The sequence below is a fragment of the Sturnira hondurensis genome, unplaced genomic scaffold, assembly GCF_014824575.4.
Source record: "Sturnira hondurensis isolate 20B ecotype Veracruz unplaced genomic scaffold, ASM1482457v3 Scaffold0022566, whole genome shotgun sequence".
NCBI lineage: Eukaryota > Metazoa > Chordata > Mammalia > Chiroptera > Phyllostomidae > Sturnira > Sturnira hondurensis.
Genome location: NW_028095197.1, coordinates 11,256,704 through 11,279,430, shown reverse-complemented (window position 1 = coordinate 11,279,430; position 22,727 = coordinate 11,256,704). Strand labels below are relative to the sequence as shown.

The window sequence follows — 22,727 nt, the reverse complement described above, 5'->3', positions numbered from 1 at the left end:
GTGTTCAAATATCACTCCCCCCCCCACCCCCAAAAAAAGAAGCCAGGGATCCTTGGAGAAGTGGTTCCTTCCAGGGGTGGGCAGGGACAACACAAGATAAGCCTGAATGAAGTATCTTAATGTGTGTGAAAGTAAGTAAGTTCTCACAAAAGGATGGGAGTCAAAAGCTACTGAGAAAATTCCCAATGGCCAAAGCTGGTACCGTTTGAACGTAAAATTAATAATAAAAGTGTAGGATAATAACCAATAGAAAATAAGCGAGTCCATACTGATCAAGTAACTGAACACATAAATAAATGGGAAGGGGGAAACTTTTCTTTACAGAAGAATTCCAATAAATAAATGAAGAAATAATGGAAACAGAAAGTCACCATCAAAACATCACATTAATAATTACTGAAGGCAAGGTCCATCAACAGATGCTCAAGTCAGCAAGTGAAAATTTGAGGACAGGGTATCTGCATAGTTCACAAGTTTTCTCCCAAGATGTCAATTATTTACAAAGGGAAACACAGTAACTTCACCCTAGAGAATCCCTGCATACAACACCTTAACTAAGTGATCAAAGGTACTATCAGATGCAGTGTATCATGCACCCCCTCAAATGATTAACTGAGAAGGGCACATAGGCTTCTACGGCATCAACAAAAACACAGAACCTTAATCAAAGCATGAGAAACATTCACACAAAACGCAAGGAAAGGGCACTCTACAAAATAAGTGACCAGGACTCTTCTAGGGCATGAAGATGGTGAAGGACAGAAAAGACTGAGCTGCCACAGACTGGCCCCATGCCAGCTAAACGCAATGTGGGATCTTAGATGGGCTCTTGGAACAGGAAAAGTTCCTTAGTTTAAAAAAGTGATGAAATCTAAAGAAAGTTGGTATAGGATTGGACCTACGCTGATTTCTTTTGAAAATCTTACCAGTTAGGTGTTAACATTAAAGTAAGCTATAGAGGACTCTATTACTTTTGTAGCTTTTCTGTAATTGTAAAATTATTTCAAAATAAAGTCTTTCTAAAAAACGTGTGAATTGGTGTTTTACATAAACAAGACAAACATTTGAATGTCAAAGCACTTCAATCATATTCACTGCACTAACTCGGTGCCGCGGGGGGTGGGGGGAAGGGAGGAATCGGGGTTCGGGGCGCTACAAACTTTATCATTTAGTACTTAAAACTGTCACCCGCTGAGTTCCGTAATACTCGTGTTTCCCACGAGGAAAATGTAGATTACTTAGGAGAGTATTTATCACTGAAAGGCCCCATTTCTCAGAAAAGGTCCAAAACCTCGGGAAGTGCCCCCTCCACACACATCACCACCACCCAAAGTGATGCACACCTGCCATCAGCCTGGAGACCCCACATCTCCCCACTGGCGGCTCAGCACACCCCCAGGCACGCCGCCCCGGGTTTATGACTTGGGGACCGGACACTGAGTTTGGAAAGTCAAGTCAAGGCCTTTGGTGCTGCCATACGGTCTCCTCGCTGAGCCTCGGACTCCGAGTGTGCAACCGGAGGGAGTCAGACGTGGGACCTCCGCGAACTGGCGGCTCGGACGCAGCTCCTCTGGCTCCAGGTCTCCCCCTCCATTCCACCCGCGAGCCTCGCGGCGCCCCTCGCGGCGGCGCCCAGCGCGCACCCGGGCCGCTCACACCGAACGCCCCCCACTGAACAGCCGATGGGCGGGCCGGTCTCGGTCTAGGTCTCGGACCGAGGTGCTGGGGGCCCCGACGACCTGGGCCCCACAGTGCGATGTGAGCAGGGCAGACGCCGGGCACCTCTTCACCCCGCGACCCTGGGAGACCGCGACACTGGTCCAGTCGACCGCCTCCCTACACCAGCTTTGAACAGTGGCTTCCGAAAACGAAACCGCCACTTCTTGGAAACGGGAGGAGTCGCCACGTCACTCACATTTCTGACCTGATGCCCCGCGTCCCTTGGGGGCGCCTCTACCGCGCACCCAGCCCACCGTGCGGATCAGGGCCTGACGCCCCGCAGGCGACCTCCCAAGAGTCCCTTACCTCCTGCCGGGTAGCTGGGGAGGTCGGTGGGCACAGCGCAGGCGCGGGCAAGACGGGGCGGGGCGTCGCGTTAGGCCCAGGGGTTAGGCCACTCCCCCACTCTCCGTGTCCCTGCCTCTCGGGGCGTGGTCAGCACGCGGGTGAGAACAAACGCAGGCGAGAATTCTTTTAAAAAGTGGTCTTGTATTTGTAGTGGGGTTGCAATACTGGAGCCAGGAGGAAGGAGACGCATGAACGGTTTTTTAGGTAAGTTTGTTGTGTTTTACATATGAGACAGTTCACATTTATATGGCTCTCTGCATTTTGCAGAATTTTTTGTCTCTTTTCCTCTGGGCCGCCCATAGATTGGCCGTGTGTTCTTAGATATTGAAGCTCAGAAAGGTTGTACCTCTTGCCAGTGCCTCTGGTCTCCCCTCCCCCGACACAAACACGCAAAACTTGTGGTGAAGAGAGCACAAGTCTTAATTGTAACAGGCCCAGAAATAGAAGCTCAGACAAGTCGTGATTTCCCCCCAAAACTGGTGAAGTCCTTAATGCCAATGACCTTATTCCAAGTTTATAGCTAATGACACTGAGGCCCAACACAGATTTGTTAAATGACTCACTCTACTTCAGCCAGTTAGTGACAGACTTTGAACTCCAACTGGGTTTGCTAATTTCCTTCTCAAGTTCTTCCAGTTATACCAGTTACCATCTATAAACAAGCAATTGGCTGGCTTTGAAGCCATGCACAGGTCACAGGTGATGGCCTAACTTCCAGGCCCAGACTTTTTATATGTGTTTGTGAATATTCAGATGACATGCTTACAATCTATCCACTCATGGTACTGTCCTCAGAAGTCATATGGATGTTCAAGCCTAAAATACCTCAATTCTTCAGGTCCTCCAGGAGTGGGCATAGAGGTAGAATTTGTGGACTAAGGAAGATTGATGGCCTATAAGAAAGGCTTGAATGGCGATTTCTAGAACAAATCCCCAAATCTGAGCAATCTGGATTTTCTTTGTGGGTATTATAAATGCTGGTGCTCGTTTTATTCTAGAAATGAGATGTTTATACAATTTTAATCCTAGGAGGAAAATTAAAGTGTTAGGCCATATCATGAGAAAATAGTTTTTAAGCAAAGGTCAGTTAAACAAGATCTTTCGAAGTAAAAGTCATGTGAGGTATGTTCTGAAAAAGCTATCTCAAGTACCATAGGGAGGCACGGCACTCAGGGATTCTAAGTGTGAACCAAGCCTTCTGTGTTATTACATGTATGTTTGCTATAAGTTGGGTGTGTTGAGGTGGCAGGATGGAACTTTTTAACCTAACAGTTTGTTAGCTTGATTTGTAATCTTTCAATATTTAAGCATATGGTGTGTGGACTTCCTTCTGTACTCTTGCTCTAGACCCTGAGTTGTTAGGATCAGGCCTGCTGCTCACAACATTTTCCTGAGGTTCTAACTGAACCAGGAAGGCCAAATATATACATATATACATATATATATATGTATATTTTCAGGTATCATTGTTACTTACTTGCAAAACCCAGGAAATGCACTGAAACAAATTCAATAAAGTGTCTAAGGAAATACCTTTTGTAAACAACAATTACCAATTTAAAAATGTACAAAAGATCACTTTCAAAAATAGCTGGTACAAGTTTGTGTTTATAGGGAATTACAAGATCTATTTGTAGAACTAAGAATAATAGCTAAATGTGTGGAGACAGAGGGGTGGGTTACAAAGGGGTGTTAGGAAACTTTGGGGGTGATGGGTGTTTTCATTTATCTTGATTATAGTCCTAGTTACATAGGTGTATATTTATGTCAAAACTTAACAAGGTGTACACTTTAAATATATGTATGTGTTTATTGTATGTCAGTTGTACCTGAATAAAGCTGTGTCTTGAGGAAAGGCATATACAGAGCAGGGCAAACTCTGTGTTCTGTGTACTCATAACTGTAAACCTACTTTTGCCCCTCCCCCCGCCCATGTGTTATGATTTAGAGCCTACACAGTTCTTGGAACAGATAAGAAAACAATATATTAACCCCATGAATTAAGAAATAATCTTTCTAGCCCTGGCTGGTGTAGCTCAATGGATTGAGTGCAGACCTGTGAACCAAACAACCACAGTTTGGTTCCCAGTCAAGGCACATGTCTGGGTTGCAGGCCAGTTCCCGGCAGGGGATGCATGAGAGGCAACCATACATTGATACTTCTCTCCCTCTCTTCTTCCCTTCCCCTCTAAAGATAACTAAATAAAATTTTTTAAGAGAGAGAGAGAGAAACACCTTAAAAAAAGAAATAATCTTTCTATCATAGAGCAAGTACCTGGAGTACCTGAGAATCAAATTCAAATTTGGCACAATGATGTAGAACTCCTAGGTTATCTTCCCAGCTCGGTTCTTTTCTGGGAACTGTTTCTCCCCACCAGATCTGCATGCTATGAGTTAAAGAGCTTCTGGTAGCCATTTTTACAGGCATGAACCCCCACTGCAGACCATAGTGAATCAGTCCAGACGCAGACACCTGACTCAAACTGGTACACTAAGATGCCTTCCCAGGAATCTGGAGTCTGGACTAGAATCCTAACGTTAGTCTGGCTGGTTCCTTGAGTGGAAAAGATACTCACAGCAGAGCTCTTGGGGGCCATGTTTTTCACTTCATCCACTGGTGAATCAGAGAAATCCATGCTGCTTGTACATCCTATGTATAAGTATGGAGAGATAAATATGTATATCCTGGTAATGGTACTTTAAAATGGAGTTGTTTCTTTAGTGTAGGTCACGTTCAAAAACATTTAAATACCACTGCCTTCTCTAGGTTCTTCCTCTAGTGGCGAATGATTGAAATATCTACTGTAGTTCTGAATACATTCTATTTATTTGTGCATTCTATCTTCCCAATAATCTTGTAAACTGAGATGAAGAAAGGTTCAAAATAAAGTGATAATAATGGTCACCTTTGGGATGAGATTAACTGAGAAAGGGCATGAAGTCACTTTCCGGGGTGCTATAAATGTTCCATATATTTACCGGGTGTGATTTCACAAGTGAAAATTTATCAAGCTGTACATCTGGAATATGTGTACTTTATGTCAGCAATGCCACAGTAATAGACGACATAAAGAACTAGCAATTCTTGATTGAAAATAAGCAAAACATCTTAGTAAACAAGGAAGAGACACTTCCTTAATATTATTTCTTTCTATTACCTCTTTCTCTGAAACAGTGGAGAAATAGAAGCAGTATTCCCTACCCTTGTTACAACCCCTCACCCCTCTGAAAATATAAGAAAAAGTCATGCAAGAGATAGAGACAAGAGGGAGGCGAGGATGATTAGATGCTCAAAAAGAAACAGTTTGCAGCACAAATTTCTCATTCCAGTTTATTCCCGAGGCTTAACTGCATCCCACTTAACACTTGGATCTGGTTATATCCCAAGCCTTGTAAAACTTCCCCAGGTCCCATCCTACTTTTCCAAGAATTGCTTAAACTAGCCAGGTGAACTTCTACCACTTCCAGCCAGGAGAGTTCTGACTGTCGTAGGCACAAAATCCCATTTATTTTTACTGTCTTATAATATCTTAAATTTATAGGTAGTATTCACTGACTTTAGTACTTAATCCTCCCCACTTCCTGCTATGCTGTCCCCTGCTGCCAACACACACACACACACACCCATCACCAAACAGTCTGTTCATATAAATTTATAGAGACCTTCTGTCAAACCAAGAAAAGTAAACTCTGTAGATTATCAGTAGCATGAAAATCCTCCACTCATTAACCATTCACCACTTAGGTATTTTATAATCATTTTGTTAATGGTGAATTGAATCAAGCGTTATCAGCAAAGTTAGACCTCAGTCCTCCAGTTACATTAAGGAAGTATTCAGAGCCAGGAACTCAAATGCAAGCAAAAATCTAGAAAGTCTCAGAGGTAGAAGTGAGCCAGCAGGGCATATGTAGTGTGGACTCAGGAGACAAGAAGGGCCCTTGGAGCTTAGTAGAAAAAAAGCAACAGGTCCCTGCCTTGAGGGAAGAAAGGGGGAAGACTCGGGCGTGCCTGAGAGAGGGTGGGGGCACCCACATGTGGGCAGGTGCACTGAGTCCTTCGTCTTAAGGGGTTTTATCTATTCCAAAGGTGGAAATTTTGGTGGAGATCTCAGAAGAGAATCTCAATAGAATATTCATCAGCTCCCCAAGTGTGTCCCTTCAGAGTCTTGCTCTCTACTGATTGGTCAGCACTAAGGTAGGAGGTCATTAGTCATTGCAGCTGCTCCTGATGTCAGCCATGTTGTCACTTCTTCTGATTTGGTGCTTCTCTGGGCCTGGAGCTGAAACACAACTGAGGCCTAAATGTTATGTCTAGTTTGAACAAAACTCTCTCTCAGTGGTCAATAATCCTAAGATTATCTGATACAGACCAGAACCTCATTGTCTAGGGTGGGGGTCAGGAGTGGTCATTCGAGGGCTTCTATGGAAGTCATGTGAAGCTATTCTCCAGCCCCCTTGTTCCTCCTCTAAGGGGCTCTACCACATGGCCAGTGACATCCCAGGGCCAGAAAGGTCAGAGGAGGGTCTGAACCATATGGCCAGCAATATGAAAGGTCAGGGGGTCTAAACTGCATGACCAGTGATATGCTAGGGTCGGAGTGGTCACCGTGGGGGCAAGGTCCCACCCTACAATACTTGTTTTTCTCGTTTTATGTGTTGCTAGGCACCTAGGGCTTTCTGCTCCTGTGTCTTTCTGTACCTGGTCTATTGTCCCTACCCTACTCCTGTCTGTCTGACTGCACACTATGTCAATTTTATATGTAGAGTGGCTTACATGCCAAGACACCAGCCTACAGACTTCTTTTTGTTCTTTTAATTACCTTATTCTCAAAACTTAGTGTGTCCAAGAATTATTGCATAAGGTAGTATTTATAAAAACATGTTTAATGGGCCTTATGGGCAACGTGAATGGTTTTTAAGGGTCATTTAGATGCTAAAATATTTTTGGCTTTATTCGCTGAATTTAATTCCTCATACCCACACCCCTCACTATTCAAATCACCCTCAAAAGATGCAACTTCACTTCATACTCTGCTTGCAATGAAAGCACAGTAAACATGCTTAGCATTAGAATCATACCAAATGCTATTAAAGTGTTGGCAAGGCACAAGGCACCTTGAGTTTTGTAGTACCTTAGATATTATTGTCATAAATGTAAATATCACATGATAGGTAGACAGACATGAAAACTGACAGGTGTTCCACATGGGCTCAGCCTTGCTTTCTAACTTTGTTTCTCACGATGGCTGGCCTTCCATATCTGTGGGTATAAGACACCTTCTCAACCCCTGTGCCTGAGTGTGTTATAGGTGTGTGGAGACATGAACTTCCCTAGTGCCCAGGGCCACTGGGCTAGTGGCAGAGACTGAAAGCAGCTTTCTCTCTTAGTTCTGATTTATAAATCTCGTTTTCTGTTTGTGCCATGACAGGACCATGGTTGGAGAACTCTGGAGGTGGCAATGAGCCACAAAAATTACTGTAATAACATGTAGACAGTGATGTGTCAAAAAATGATCAGGTTATCAGGTAGATGTTTGGAGGAAGAAAGCACTGAATCTAGAAATTTTAGGAACAGTAGGAGAGGTCACGTTTGGGGTGGATGTAGAAGGATGAGCTGGATTTGGACTTATGGAGGGGGAGGGGCAATTGGTGGAGAATATTCCGGTGAAAGGCACAGGGTAGGATTGGAGAAAAGATCGAGATGGAGAATACTGGGGAGTTCAGTTTGGTTAGAGCAGAGGTGGTGTGAAGGGGAGTATAGTCTTCCCTTGGTGTCAGGACCATGGTCCCCTGGGACCAGGACCCCCCATGAATACCAAAATCTGAGGATGCTCAAGTCCTTTATATAAACTGACGTAGTATTTGCCTATAACCTATACACATCCTTTTGTGTGCTATAAATCATCCCTAGATAACTTATAATATCTAAAACAATGTAAATGCTATGAAAATTGTTGTTATTCTGTATTGTTCAGGGAATAATAACAAGAAAACAAGGTTTGTACATGTTTTGTACAGATATAATCTCATAGGTCAAACTACATAGTTCACATATTTCTCTGAATATGTTTGGTCCATGGTTAGTTGACTCCATAGATACAGAGGCCATGGATACAGAGAGTCAACTGTCATTGAATTCAAGTGACAAAATGCTGTTTCAGCCTGCTTTCACAGACTTCTATGTGCTTCCAGTTTCAGCTCTTACATGTAACGAACTTGGAAGTTGTTACTCATATTCTTACCAGAAAAAAAAAAAAAACCCAAGCTGAGCAAATTGAAAATCAGTTACCTTTCTCGGACTCATCAGAGAATTGAGATGGCTGGGAAAACTGCCCCCCAGAATCTGGAGAGACAGGCAAATACAGAGAATTACAGCCAAGATCAGCTTACCTGAAACAGAAGCCCCTGGAGCCTTAATGTGTTAAGAATATTTAAACGGTGACTTTTACAAACTATCAGAGGTGGAATGTGTGAGCAAGAAACTCCCAGGGGCTGCAGTCTTAGGGGGACCCCCATGCTTCCACAGAGTTTACCTCCAGGAACCTCACCAGATTCTGAAGGTGAAGAGATAATGAAAAACCCTCATGTTTCAGGAAGAGTAGGGGACAAAAACTGTTTTGAAATATACTCAGAGTCTTCTTCCATAAGAAAAGCCTACTCTATAGGGGAAAAGACTTAGCCAGAGACATGGTGGGCAGGGGAGCGGGGCATTACCCACCTCCAGGCCCTCCTAGTCTTCCTGCCTCTCCTAAGGGAGGAGAGGAAAAGAAACGCTCCTGAAAGTCAAGGCACAAGTCATGGGCCCACTAAAGACTGAAACTTCACCATAACGTTATGAATGCTGCCCCGCCCCCTTCCCCTCACCACCACAGCCACAGGACTCCAATAAAATGATTGGGTTACAGTTGAAAAAGCGGCAAGGTGCAGTCTCTACCTAAGAAGTTTTTAGGAAAATCCAAAGACCACGAGGACTCTGGAGGAAATAGAAGCCTCTGATATCTACCTGTAGGGCAAACATTAAACACAGTCGGGCTCCCAAATGGATTAACCTAAAACCTGACCATTAAAGCCTATTGATTTCAGTTCCTACTACCAGATACATTATACCTGGTTTTTAACCAAAAATTACAAAAGCTACTAACAGGCAAAAAAAAGCAGACTTGGAAATGGCATAAATTTTGTAATTACCAGACAGAAGATTTTAAATAACTGATTTATATGGCAAGCAATCTAATGGGAAAAGTTGACAACATGCAAAAACAAATGGGCAAAATAAGCAGAGAGGTGGAAACTCTAAGAAAGAATCAAGAGGAAAGGTCAGGAATGAAAAATATAGCAATGAAAATGATGAAGAATGCCTTGGATGAATTTGTCTGTAGACTGGACATGGTCCCAAAGAAAGAATCAGTGAGTTTGAGATATATCAATAGAAAATTCCGAAATTGAAATGCAAAGGGAAAAAGAAACAGACCAGAATATGTAAGAAGTGTAGGACAATCTCAAAAGGAATACCAGAAGGAGGGGAGAAAGAGAATGGAGTGAAAGAAATATTTTAAGTAATAATGTCCAGGAATTTTTCAAAATTAATGACAGACACCAAACTACAGATCCCAGGAAGCTCAGAGAAAACCAAGCAAGATAAATGCTCCAAAAGTTGCACCTAGGTATATTTTATTCAAACTAAAACAAAAAACAAAACCAAAAACAAACAAAGACAATGAGAAAACTGTGAAAGAAGCTACAGGGGAAAAAACCACCTTGCCTGTAGAGGAAGAAAGCTAAGAATTACATCAGAATTCGTGTCCAAGACCATGCCAGCAAGGAGAGAGTGGAGTGAAATATCTAAAGTGTTGATAAAAAACAAAACAACCCCCCCAACAAACCTGAAATTTATTATTTAGAAAAAATATTCTTTAAAAGTCAAGGAACAATAAAGAAAAAAGGGGGGATTTTATTTCCTGCTCTGCAAGAAATGTTAAAAGGATATTTTCAGAGAGAAGGAAAATTATATAAATCATAAATTTGGGTCTACATAAAGAAAGGAAGAGCCCAAAAGGAATAAATGAAGTTAAAACAAAATATTTTATTTCTCATTCTTAATTGATTTAATAGGTAACTGCTCAAAGTAATAATAGTAACAATGCACTGTGTAAAATAAATAGTAGCAGTACTTTAAGGGATAGGAGGGAGGGATCGCGAATACTGTTATAAGGTACTTCTGTCTCCTAGAGGGTGGAATGGTGTCATTTGAAAGTGGACTTCGATTAGTTTAAATATATACTATAAACTCTAAAGGAATTACTAAAAAAAGTTTAAAAAGAAGTGTAATTGGTATACTGGAGAAGGCAGAAAAGGGGCAGGGGAGAAATATAGTACAAGTATAATAAATAGAAAAGTTACAAAACATGGTAAATATTAGGCTAATTATATCAATAACCACTTTAAGTATGAGTACTGGGGATACACCAATTTTTTTGACAGTGTGACTGTCCGCGTGAACAAAAGACATGACCCAATGACATTTTCTGCAAGAAACCCACTTTAAACAGAAGCTTAAGAGTAAAGGGATGGAGGAAAGGATACCATACTAATACTAATCAAAAAAAGGTGGAAGTAGAGATAGTAATTTCAGACAAAGCAGACTTCAAAACAAGAGAAATTATCCAGGATAAAAAGGGGCACATTACATAATGATAAAGGAGGTAATTCTCCAGTAACACATAGCAGTTCTTACGTGTGTGAGCTTAACAACAGAACCTCAAAGTAAGTGTGGCAAAACCAATAGAGGACCCTCAAGGAGAAACAAAGTGCTTTGCAAATAGGATATGAGAGCATCAGTGCAAAAATCAAGTTCACGCAAGTTGCCTTTTCTTCTACGGACAGCAAGAGTGTAATAGAAGGACTAGGTGAGTCAAACACTAATACAAAATGATTTCCAAGACACCAAATATTTCTTGACTCCTGTGGGAGAAGCTGCCGGAGCTCTTTTTTATAGGATTATAGAGTCTGCTCTCAATCCTTTGACAATTGACACGCTCACCAGTAAACCTTTTAATCCCCCAACTAGTGAAGTCCATTTCAGGAATTAGAAACCAGCAAGATTCACAGAGAGCCCTGCCCTCCCTCCTCTCAGCCCAGCAAGTCCCCGGATTCTATTGTCACACCATGGAGAGGATTTTCTCCCTTCCGTGGATTGCAAGGGCTTTCTGAGTGACACTTATATTCCCACCACCCCAAAACTCATGAACTTTACTTGAGCAGATTATTACTAAAGAAATGAATATTGCTTGCTGTATGGAAATAAATCCATAGATTCAGCAACTGTAACTTTCCTTGTATAAGTGAGCACTTCAGAGTAGAAATGTCTCAAGCCTGAACAAATGGTTTTAAATACATAAAAAAAATTTCTGGCTCTCTGGCTTCAAACATTAAAGGACATAATTGCTGAGTGTGAATCTTTCCAACATCTGGTAAATGCTTCCCTATTCATTCAGTCAGTGAGGCTACAAGCCCAACGTGCCAGCCACGTGCTGAGTCCTGGTGACTGAAAGTTAATAAACTCCTATCCACTAGACACTCAAAGTCTGGAGGAAAAGACAGGCATCTCAACAAATATAGGACAATCGACAAACACTATCATTAGCTGTCCTTGCAAAGGTGCTATAGAAAAAAGCACAGGGAAGGTGACTTCAGAGTTTGGTCAACATGTAGAAGTCATCAAAGAAGGGAGGAAAGAGCATTCTGAACACAGAGAACTTCTGGAAAAGGCACTAAGAATGCAACGGAAGTGTGTTCGGGTCCCCAGGGCGGTGGGGCGGATACGCGGAGAGAAGGTTGCCAGAGAACAGGATGAGTAACTACCGCAGGTGTATTTATCAAGGTTTGCGTGGATCACATTCCTATCCAGTTCAGACATTGTCACGGCACTCTTTGGTTTTAAACCTTTGTCGTGCCCCTGGCCATCTAAGACACGTGTTATTCAGACTCAGGCAACACCTGTCGATTCTTCGTGGGGGGTCCTGAAGCCCTCCAAGCTTTCATTGAAGTTTCCAGCCTCACAGCTTCTATTTTTTGAAGCTCCACCAGGTTCCTACAATTTCTTAAGATTCCGTCCACTTCCTTGCTTCTCTACCTTCACTCAAGCTATTCCTCTCTTTGCAATGCTTTTCGCCTCCTTTCCATTGATCAACATTTGACTCCTAAAGATCCGCCTCAAATCCCTTCCCTCCCTCCTCCCCTTTCCTCATTTCCCCAGCCCCCGCTCCCCCAGCACCTTAATTTAATTTTGCTCCCCAGCACCGTGGTTCATGTATTGGTCTTTCCAAAGAAAGCTGAAACTGCTGTTGGGTGGGCACTTTGTGTTATTTATTGTGTGTTCCCAGGACATGACCTGGAATGTGGTGCTTGATAAATATTTGTTTTAAATGACACGTCTCATCGCCTTTGCGATCTCCTTGTTCTCTCCTTCAGTTTCACAATGGCAGTCTTCCAGCTGAGCAAACCTTCCGAAGCTCGGTTGGTCACGGAGGGTGAGATCAGAGGAAGAATAAGAAAAACTACCTGAGGCACAGATTCACAGCCCTGATGGCGCAACAAAGCCACTTGGGGACCTTTTAAAAAATACAGTCTTTGGGGCCCCTTCAGATCACCTTCAGAGATCATGGTTTAATTGGTTTGAAATAGAAATCAGGCATCAATATATTCTTTAAAGTTCTCTAGATAATTCTAAAGTGCAGTCAGTTTTGAGAATCACAGTCCTAAAGGGCAGGTGGAAAATACTCACCAGGCCCCAGAGAGTAATGAGAACAATTCTAATACACCTTTCTCAATGGGTGATGCTTTCCTCAGGAAAACATAGCTAACAGAATGGAGGCTGCACACTCCGGAGGAAGCTGACCTTTTTCGTGATGCAACTTTGCCACAGAGCCTGAGTTAAGCTAGGGGAGGAATCCCGTTCCCGTTCAGTATCTGCAGAATCCCCCTGTGCCACACACGTACCCAGATATCTTTAACAGGAAGTTCCAGGAAGCAGCTGAATGAACTGAGATGCAAAACACCAAACACTAAATCATTACATGAGCTATGAAAGCCTGAGAGCTTCCAGTTCTCGTGAGGTTCTCCAACGTAGATCTCTACCTCCTGCCCTATGGCTGGAGGGACAGTACCAGATGCCTAGGGGAGGGCCCCGTGCGGCACCACCCCAAGGGCTCCTGCACATTGTATTTCGAGGTGAAGAGCGTCCCCTGGGATTGTGTAAGGCCACATCTCGGCTCAGGGATTTTCCTGTCCTTAGACCCAAGAGATTCCTGGTGGCAGTCTTCATCTTGGTCCTATTCCTCAGCCTTCTGGCTTAAAACTGTCCCTCTGAGCCAAGGGAAGGAATGAAGAGCCTCCTCTTCAAAGTATCTCTACTGGTATCTTTTCCTACATGGTCATGTCTTCAGCAGAAATTCCCCCAACTGACGGTTCTCACCAACACATTCTTAATCCACCAATATGTGGCCCCTCCCTGCTGAACTCCAAGCAGCACTGGCCCCTAAACCGGTCACCGCAGCACTTTCAGGAAGGGTGACAGCTCCTTCTCAGCATCACTACTCTTTTTTCCTCATTAGTCAAAGTATCCACAGAGAAGGAAAGTGCATATTTTATTTCTAGAATTTGGCTGGGTTTTTTTGGGGGGGGACAAAATTTAACATTCTAAAAGCAAAGATGAGGTAAATGAAGTAGTATTATCTATATTAAAAAATCCTATCACCTGGCAAAGAGTAGGGGCCTAAAAAAATTTTAAGTTTCTGTTCTTGGAGGGTGGTGAAATGACTGTGGCAGTAGTTGTGGGTTGTGTAATCTACGGAATAGCTTTCACTTTTTATGTTTTTAGAGAGTGTGGCGAGAGCAGCAGGGTCCTCAAGGTAAGGGGAGGATTCATTTCTTTCTTTAAAAGAAGCTGTTGTGAGAATAAAAAGGAAATAGGAAGTTAGCATGAGAAAGTGTTTTGTGAACTGCAACACACTAGATAAAATGTATGGAGTTATTACTGAGCTGAGTGAGAAGTGTGTAAACCAAATGCCACAAGGGTTTGAAGGAGAGGAGGAGGCCACACCCCGTTGTGGAAATCGGGAGGATATGGCCTCAGCTGCCTACGAAGGAGGGACCTTCTATGAGACATCTTCTGTACTATCAAGCACAATCGTGATCCCTACTTGGACCACAAAGCAAGCTCACTTTGAGAATGGATTAAAATATTTGTGTTAACTCTAGCGCACTCTACCAATGCAGTGATGTTGTTGGAGCTGTTACTGGGGATGGAGATAGTATCATCATCATTATCAACTTTGAAGATGCTGATCGCCATTTAACAACAAGAGCTGTCAGGGCAAGGCCTTACAAGCAGAGAGAAGAGGGCTGGAGAAGTTTCCATGAGCTTTCTCACTGGATCCAGAGTCCCTCTCCATAACATCTTTGAACATCAGCTGACACCAACTTTGTCACAAAGGCCCGTGACAGTGCTGCTATTGAATAAGAAGTGCCGCCTGCCATCAGGGAGCTCACTTTGATTTGGTGTTGAGGATTGCCTCAAATATCAGACCAAGAAGTTTATAGTTAATCTATAGCCAGTGGAGAGATCCTGAACTTTTTAGAGCGGAAGAATGGAGTGGTTTGAGCTATATTTCAGGTGTTCTTGACAAAGACACAACTCTACTCTCAGCCAGCCCAGTTGGCTGGAGAAGGAGACCAGGAATATTTCCCTGGTGTTATAGTTAACACCAGGGAAATATTTTAGGTGAGCAGGTGATTCAGCTTCTCCACCCTTGGACTTCAGAACCTAGAATGTTGCCCGCTCTAAATAGACCTTATTTTTTAAAACTGTATGAATCACGGAACTGATCGTGTCCTTCTTTGCCATGACTGTTAGAAGGCCTAAGTCAAATTTAGCAAGTCAGAGAATATCAAAGCAGGAACTGAATACTCACTTCAGCCCTGGCTTACTTTTCCCGCATTCATTTTCTTTTTTAATCCTTCCCTTACTTTTAAAATATCTTGTTGAATTATATGTAGTTTTGTAAATCATTTTAATCCTTCTGGAATAAGGTTAAATTATAAATAAAGATCATTGCTTATTTTTTTATTTCTTATTTAATTAACTGCCAATGAAGAGTATTTGGAATGTCCCCTGGGAAATTTGCACGGATGAGGCATATTGGAAAAGGAACACTGCATGCATTCCTTTCTGGTACTACAGCTGATTTTCTAACTTCTTAAAAAAGATTTTATTTATTTATTTATTTTTAGAGCGGGGAAGGGAGGTAGAAAGGGAGGGAGAGAAACATCAGGGTGTGGTGGCTTCTCACACAACCCCCACTGGGGACTTGGCCTGTAACCCGGGCATGTGCCCTGACTGAGAATCAAACCAGCGATCCTTTGGTTCACAGGCCAGCAATCAGTCCACTGAGACATACCAACCAGGGCTGAGTTTCTAACTTTTAAAATTTGGTTAAAGCCATGTATAACAATACAAACATAATATGACTCTGTTGATAACTGAATATACTTGCATTTACAGTTAAAGTTTGAATTTTGCTTTTAAAAGAATTCAAGGAAAGATACAAACTTAAAACTACCTAAATCTTTGTTCCTATTTGTTTAAAAAATTATTTAAGTTTAAATAAAAGAGCTAAGGTTCATAGCCTATCAGAACATTCGAAGATAAAGTCTGTTATCTCAACTTTTTAAAACCATACATATAAAACTGTGTTTGAAATGGAATGAAACCTGTTCTGTTACTAAGAGATATTGGTAATGCTCGACTACATTGGGAGATCAGAAGAAAGGAAGATGCAGAAAAATCTAGGTCTGTAGTCAATGTCCCCTGTCATTTTCAGACTCAGGTCATTTCTCTACGTAGAAAAGCAGCACCAATGCTTGTTTCTATAGTTCAAACACCTCTTCCCAACTCTGTGTGCCTCACAATGTCTCAGAAGACAATAAGCAGTGTCTGTGTTTCTTGTATATCATGGCATGGAACCTGGGTCTAGAGATTTAAAGTCAGGTGGAGGAATGAAGGACATTCTTTCTTCTTCCTCACAGACCTTGAGCCACAGCTTTCTATGGCTGTATGTTGTCTGACCCTTTTGAGTTCCTAGTATGCCTCCGTTTGCACCAGAAAAAAATAAAAACCAGGTTGAAATTGTGTATACAATGTCAGAGCTAGAAAAACTATTAGGTCAAGTTCATATAAAGAAATTGTGAGAATTTAATCTGTCTTATTCCTCCTTGTGGAGACGAGCGTGTTGGACTCTATTTCAAAGCTACTGCTATTAAATACTGACTCGTGTGTCAATTCCTTTGTTCTGAGTCTGTGGTTATGTGCAGCAGGCTTTCGATAATAATGAGGCTTTCTATGTTGAGTCTACAAATGAAGAATATACTCATTGGAGGGCCGAAGTCCCTGGTCCTAAACGACTAAACAAGCTTCCCAGTTTACGCATCAGAGCGTGTTAGTGGGTGTCCCTCTGAGAGAGGGAGAGAGAAACCCACTCTGACCGTGCTGCTGAGTCAGGCTGCAGAGGTGCAGCCTCAGGAACATGGGAATCACACCGGGACACTCCGGGGCCTCTCTGGGCACCTAGCAACTCTTTAGCGTTGGATGGTTGTGATTCCAACTCGTTGCTGGTTTTCCACAAACATCCGCGCTGTGAAGACAGTCCACCTCCTGCTTTGCCAGACCAGAAATGACCACAGCTACTTCTCAAGAGGCCCTTACAGAACACAATGGGTTCTTTCTTCCTCAGAGCCAGAGCTGGAATTCTCCCACCTGTTAACAGCTGGGAATCCTCCGAAATGCTCTGCGGATCAAAGGCTGTTGTTTTCCTTCAGACACGTGACGTGAACGTTCGTTTCTATAGCCATACAGTGAAAAAGGCAGTTGTGTGGAAAGCTTCAGGAATAAAGATAGATTACAGTGGACCCCCCTTTCAAACCTTTTAGAGACTCTTCAAATGGTGGTGTCTAATTTGAGATTTGATACATGTCCCAAGGACTGAGTTGTGGGTCTTTATAACAAGTAGGAAAAAGCAGTGAAAATGCCTAAAAGCTCTAACACCTGTTTTTTAAAAAATGCTTACAAAAATATAATTATTGAAAAATACGATTTAGAAGTATATCGTGATTAAGGAACATCTGAAAGTAAAGTTGCCTGGCAATTTTGAGTTACTTTCCAACTAAAATCTCTGTTTAGTGGACTTTAAAATGATTTTGTATTTGTGTTTAAAACCTGTGAATCTCTATTTAGTTTGACAGCTTAAGTACCAGGCCCTAAGGTAGTGCTTCTTGGATAAGAACACATTGAAACTGCCATCCCAAATCACTGCCGTCTCTGGCAGCAAGACTGGGTTAGCACTAACTCGCATCTGATGAAGGGGTCACCTCAAGCCTGGAAACAGCCAGTGTGGGTCATGCAGCAGGTACAGGATAAAATCAGAGAAGAAGCCCAGAACTCTGTTTTTAGCTGAACCCATGGGGAATGGAGAATCTTGCGGAGGCGATAAGAGTCAACAGTTGGATCCATTTCAGAAGAAAGCATGACTCTAGGTTCTTCTCTGTCTCCTTAGGCCAGCTCAGAATGGCCAAGCAAGCCCCTGTCCTCACTGACCTCTAACGGTGAGTCACTGCTACGTGTCTTACTTGCTCTTGCTTTACATCTCTTCTTTGTCTCATTAAGTTACCAGACTTAGGTTCTGATTTTGGACCTCTGGAATTGGTGTTTGAACCTGGTCTCTGTTCCTTTAGATCCTGGATTTTCTTAAAAGATTCCAATTTGGTTTATTCTGTTGGCCTTCTGTGTTCTGGGCTATTCCATTCTTGCCCGTCTGAAGTCAATTTCTGGTGCAGTCCACTTGGCTGGCTGGTGGGTATTCTTTCTGCTTGCAAGAGTCCATGTGGGTGTATGGGGGTACGGGGAGGGTATATGCACAATTTGTATACACACTCCCTAAAATGAGAGTGGGGAAATATCTAAAGAGACACAAGTAGAGTGGAGAAGGAACGCATTGCTACTCCTTATTAACCATCCTGAGGTTGGAGGTAAATTCTGACTTAGGTGTTTTACTTTCCTACCAAATTTTTTTTTAAGATTTTATTTATTTATCTTTAGAGGGGAAGGGAAGGAGAGCAGGAGAGAAATATCAGTGTATGGTTGCCTCTCGTGCGTCCCCTGCTGGGAACCAGCCTGCAACCCAGGCATGTGCCCTGACTGGGAATCGAACTGTGATACTCTGGTTAGCAGGCCCGAGCTCAATCCACTCAGCTACACCAGCCAGGGCCCTACCAAGAATTTTATCTCAGCTCTCAGATTTTGCTGCCACCTGGTACTAAAATATTCCGGGTAGTGATGACTAGATAGTTCGAAACTCCAAAAAGCATGGCTTAAATTCAGAAACAATGCAAATTGGGATACTAGATACTTAGGGTAATAAATAAAAGATATAACATTAAAAAATGAAAGTGACTTCATGCAATAAGGAATGAACATGGGATACCTGTGATAAATTGATGGAAAGCAGTCATCATAAATTACTATGTACTTCTGAGAGACCACCATCTCTCAGAGGTATGGTCCCCGTTTGGGCTGTCAGTCCTGAAGGTGACACAGTACACTTTACCGCCAGATAATTTCTCTCAGCTCATGGCCCTGCTAGTTAAGAACACTTGGCTGCCTGCGCCTTATAAGTTAAGGTTGGATTTTGCTTGAGGTTTGTTTACATGTCGCAGAAACCATTCTTTCCCTTTGTGGTCTTCACTGGTCTGCCACTTCTCTCCCGTCTTTATCCTGCCACCCTTGTCACCCGTTGTCTCTCCAGGCGGGATCTGCCTTCATTGCTCCTGACTTTTCCAAATGCTTCCCCCCTGTTTTTCCACTCACTGTGTTGGAAGACATTGTTTCTTCCAGGTGATAACATACGCGGTCAACTTTTCCTAATCCAAAATTTTTTTAAAGTTTAATTTTTTTCCATCACCATCTGTCCCCCCATCACCCCCATCTTCTACCTTCACCCATCCGCTTCCATCCCCAAATCACCACACCGTTGTTCATGTTCATGAGTTCTTCTCCTTTTCCCCCCTTTTTGCTCAATCCCTCCTAATTCAACTTTTAAAGGAATTCTGCCCTGTTGGATTCCCAAACAGAGCAATACTTGGCTCGCTTAACCTTTGAGTCCCAGGTGTGGATGGACATAAAAAGAATCCCCAAAACCAAGGCCAGAGAGCTGTTAATACACTCTCCCAAGATGACCAAAAGGAGATTCCCACCCACATGCTCTTCTTTACGGGGTGACTGACAGCTCTCCCATAGAGAAGTGGAGTCTGTGTCCCCTTTCCCAGAAACTGGGACGGTCTGTGACTACAGAAGAAGTAACAGTACAGGTTGGGGCAAAAGCAGGTTTCAGTTGTTCAAATGGAGACTAATACAATAAACGACGCAAGAGTAAACTCTTGTGTTTTGCCTACTCACGGCTGTAAACCTACTTTCCCCCCACCCTGCATGTGACTTTCAAGGTAAGATTATAAAAAGTGATCGGGCCTCTGTTTGGTTCTCTTGGAGTGCTCACTTTTGAATCCCAGCCACCAAGATGAAGTCCAAGCTATATGATGCAGAGGCAGCTCTTGCGAATGTCACTTGTAGTTTTTTTCCAGCCATCAGCCCAAATGAGGTCCTAGCCACAGCCAGCATCAACTGCAAAGGCACCTCCAGGTGATTCCAACTCCAGCCCTCAAGTCTTCCTTAACCTTCACACCCTTCTGGCTGGGGACCCAGACCTCGGAGAGTGAAAACAATCCACCCCTGCCGTGCTCTGTTCAAATCCATGACCCATAGAAACCCTAAGTATAATAAGATTATTGCCTTATGCCAGCATGTTTTGCAGTGGTTTGTTACACAGCAATACTAACAGAAAGAGTGTTCTATTCAGCGTGTTCCTCACAGCTGGTGGGCGCAGATTCCCAGCTCCCCTTTATCTCATACATATTTTTTCCCCTCTGAGACATCTCCTTTAACCTGAGCTTAAACAGCCTTCATCTCTTCTGTTTTTGAGCCTCTTCTTTCTGGCATCTCAGAAGCCTCACTATTAATTTCAGACTGGTTTTCCATGACTCCCAGGGGATCTGGGACTTCATGGTAAATATTTCTGCCTCACTCATTTATGGCCCATTTCTCACATTATCTACCTTTGACTCCTCATTCCATCATCTGCCCCTCGGATTCACATCTTGAAGGGAGTGCAGTGGGAATTTTACTTCTTTTGAAGAGACTGCAGCCTACACACAGGAGTGTGGCCTCTCTTGCTGGTTCTAGAAGACAATGATACCATTGGTGGCCCATTATCAGTGTTTTGTAGATTATTCTGCCTTCCCTCTGAGATANTGAGCTTAAACAGCCTTCATCTCTTCTGTTTTTGAGCCTCTTCTTTCTGGCATTTCAGAAGCCTCACCATTAATTTCAGACTGGTTTTCCATGACTCCCAGGGGATCTGGGACTTCATGGTAAATATTTCTGCCTCACTCATTTATGGCCCATTTCTCACATTATCTACCTTTGACTCCTCATTCCATCATCTGCCCCTCGGATTCACATCTTGAAGGGAGTGCAGTGGGAATTTTACTTCTTTTGAAGAGACTGCAGCCTACACACAGGAGTGTGGCCTCTCTTGCTGGTTCTAGAAGACAATGATACCATTGGTGGCCCATTATCAGTGTTTTGTAGATTATTCTGCCTTCCCTCTGAGATAATAACAATGACAAAAAATTATTGAGATACTGTTATGTGCCAAGCTTGTGCTGAGCTCTCCAGATATCCCTTTGAATCCTCTGAGCAACCTCATAGAGTAACAACCAGTGTTCTCCCATTTAAAAATAAGGAAAACAAAGAGTAGAGGAGTTAGTATTAGTTCAAGGCAGTAAGTGGAGGGGGATTCAGAGGAAAGTGGTCTAACACAAGAGCCCAGGCTCCTAACTCCATGTTCTATGTACAGGGCATTGAACAGCTGGCATGCTGCAAACAGAGCCCAGCTTATTAAAAGACTGTTCAAGGTCAGGTGAAGATCTCACATGTGTACCCCTTTCCCCTTTCACTCCCTGACAGCTTCCTACTTCTGTAACAGGGCACATGTGCATACACCTTCACACCTGTTTGAAGGTGAAGAAAATCCAGTTGAGTTCTACACAGAGAACAAACATTTCTCCCAAAGAAACAGTGAAGTCTGTAGATGCATAGTCATGGTTGTTAAAACCTATCCGGGACAATTTATATTAGCCCATGGTCACTTAACCTTCTAGACTGAAATATCTGCATTCAGCTATATCTCCAATGCATCTCTTCCCAAGAATGATAGATAGAAACTCGTTTTATGTTTGTGTAACACAAGGACCAATTTGGGGCTTTATCCCCTTGAAAGAAAGGGTAATCTGGACCCTTCCGGAGTGTGCAGAAGTTTGGGCCAGGAAATTTAAATGGAGGGGATGGAGAAATGCAGACTCTTGTCTTGGACCCACAGCTCAATGCGGAGGCCGGGGCTTGCAGGATCTTTTCTGGCCCTGGAAGCCAGCCACATGGCTGATGGCAGCACCAGCCCACATGCAGATCCCAGGAAGAAGCCTAAAGCCACAGTACCACCAGGAACAAGCTAAGCCACCTGGAAGACTGCACTGCAGCTGCCTGCAATCGCCAAGGGATGGTATTTTTAAATGGGAGAAGAAACTCTGGGTGCAGCCTTGGACTGGTTTAGCAGAGAGGGGTGGGGCTTTTTGGAGGAAATGGGCTCTGAGGCAGGAGACCGCCATCTTCCCAGATCACACAGTTTTTGGATAAAAGACCTCTTTTCTTTTCTTCACTATACCTCTACCTCTGGAATTTGCTTATAGGTGGCGGCAGGCAGCTGAACCCCACTTTTGTTCAGTAACATTGGCAATTTAATAACGGTGTTTTGCCTCCCTACCCCAGACATAGCAGGCTTCTTGCTTCCAGGCCTACTATTGCAATTGCACCCAGGACTTTGGCAGATCCCCAATATAGGTCCACCTCTTTTGTGCATGGGGGAGAAATGGATATTTTACTGAAAATTTCATGGGACAAGGGGAAGAGGTTTTATATTGCAAAACCACATTTTAAACCTTAATAAAATCCCCTTTAATTCTCTCTGTCCTTCTCCCAATTTTCCAGTGTGGACAGCACCTTATTTTTCTTTTCAAAACTCTCCCGCCTCCTGCCAGGATTGTTCTCCCAACCCACACTCCTTTTCTGGCTCTCATCTCAAGTTGTCACCTCGCCCCCACTCATAGTTCCCCTTCCCATCTGCATCCTCAGACCTATCTTAGCACTCGGGAGAGGAATCCCCTCTTTAGAAGAGGAAAGAGGACGGTATATATAAAATGGAATCTTTCCCAGTCACAGATAATATATTTTTAACAAAATATTTCTGTTGCAAGGGTTTCTGTGCATCAACTTTTAAACTGGTATTAAAATATTCTTTTAAAATTAAGGACTCCATCATACATGCAAAAAAATAAACATAATGTATACGTATCTGTTAAAGAATTAAAAGTAAAGATACAAAATAAAAACCAGTGTACTGGATTATGCTGGGTCAGCTTGGTCAAGCTGGGAAGTGCGT

General features: G+C 42.9%; 1 protein-coding gene and 1 long non-coding RNA gene across 4 annotated transcripts in view; one reads left to right on the top strand and one right to left on the bottom strand.

Moving 5' to 3' along the window:
• STX17 (syntaxin 17) overlaps positions 1–2,077 on the bottom strand; it is a 54,294-nt gene extending 52,217 nt beyond the window's left edge. Inside the window, exon 1 of one of the 3 annotated variants that reach the window (XM_037035795.1) lies at positions 2,026–2,077. The gene's annotated coding sequence lies outside the window, so the exon portion shown is untranslated. Of the gene's footprint in view, positions 1–1,343; positions 1,403–1,915; positions 1,993–2,025 lie in introns of those variants that run through there. The other 2 variants (XM_037035797.1, XM_037035796.1) reach the window with 2 other exon arrangements.
• A 32-nt stretch (positions 2,078–2,109) lies between these two features.
• Positions 2,110–22,609, top strand: LOC118979636 (uncharacterized). The gene is made up of 3 exons (XR_005064955.1): positions 2,110–2,271; positions 17,676–17,724; positions 21,612–22,609. It is a non-coding gene; the product is annotated as an uncharacterized LOC118979636 (long non-coding RNA).
• Positions 22,610–22,727: the final 118 nt, after the last annotated feature.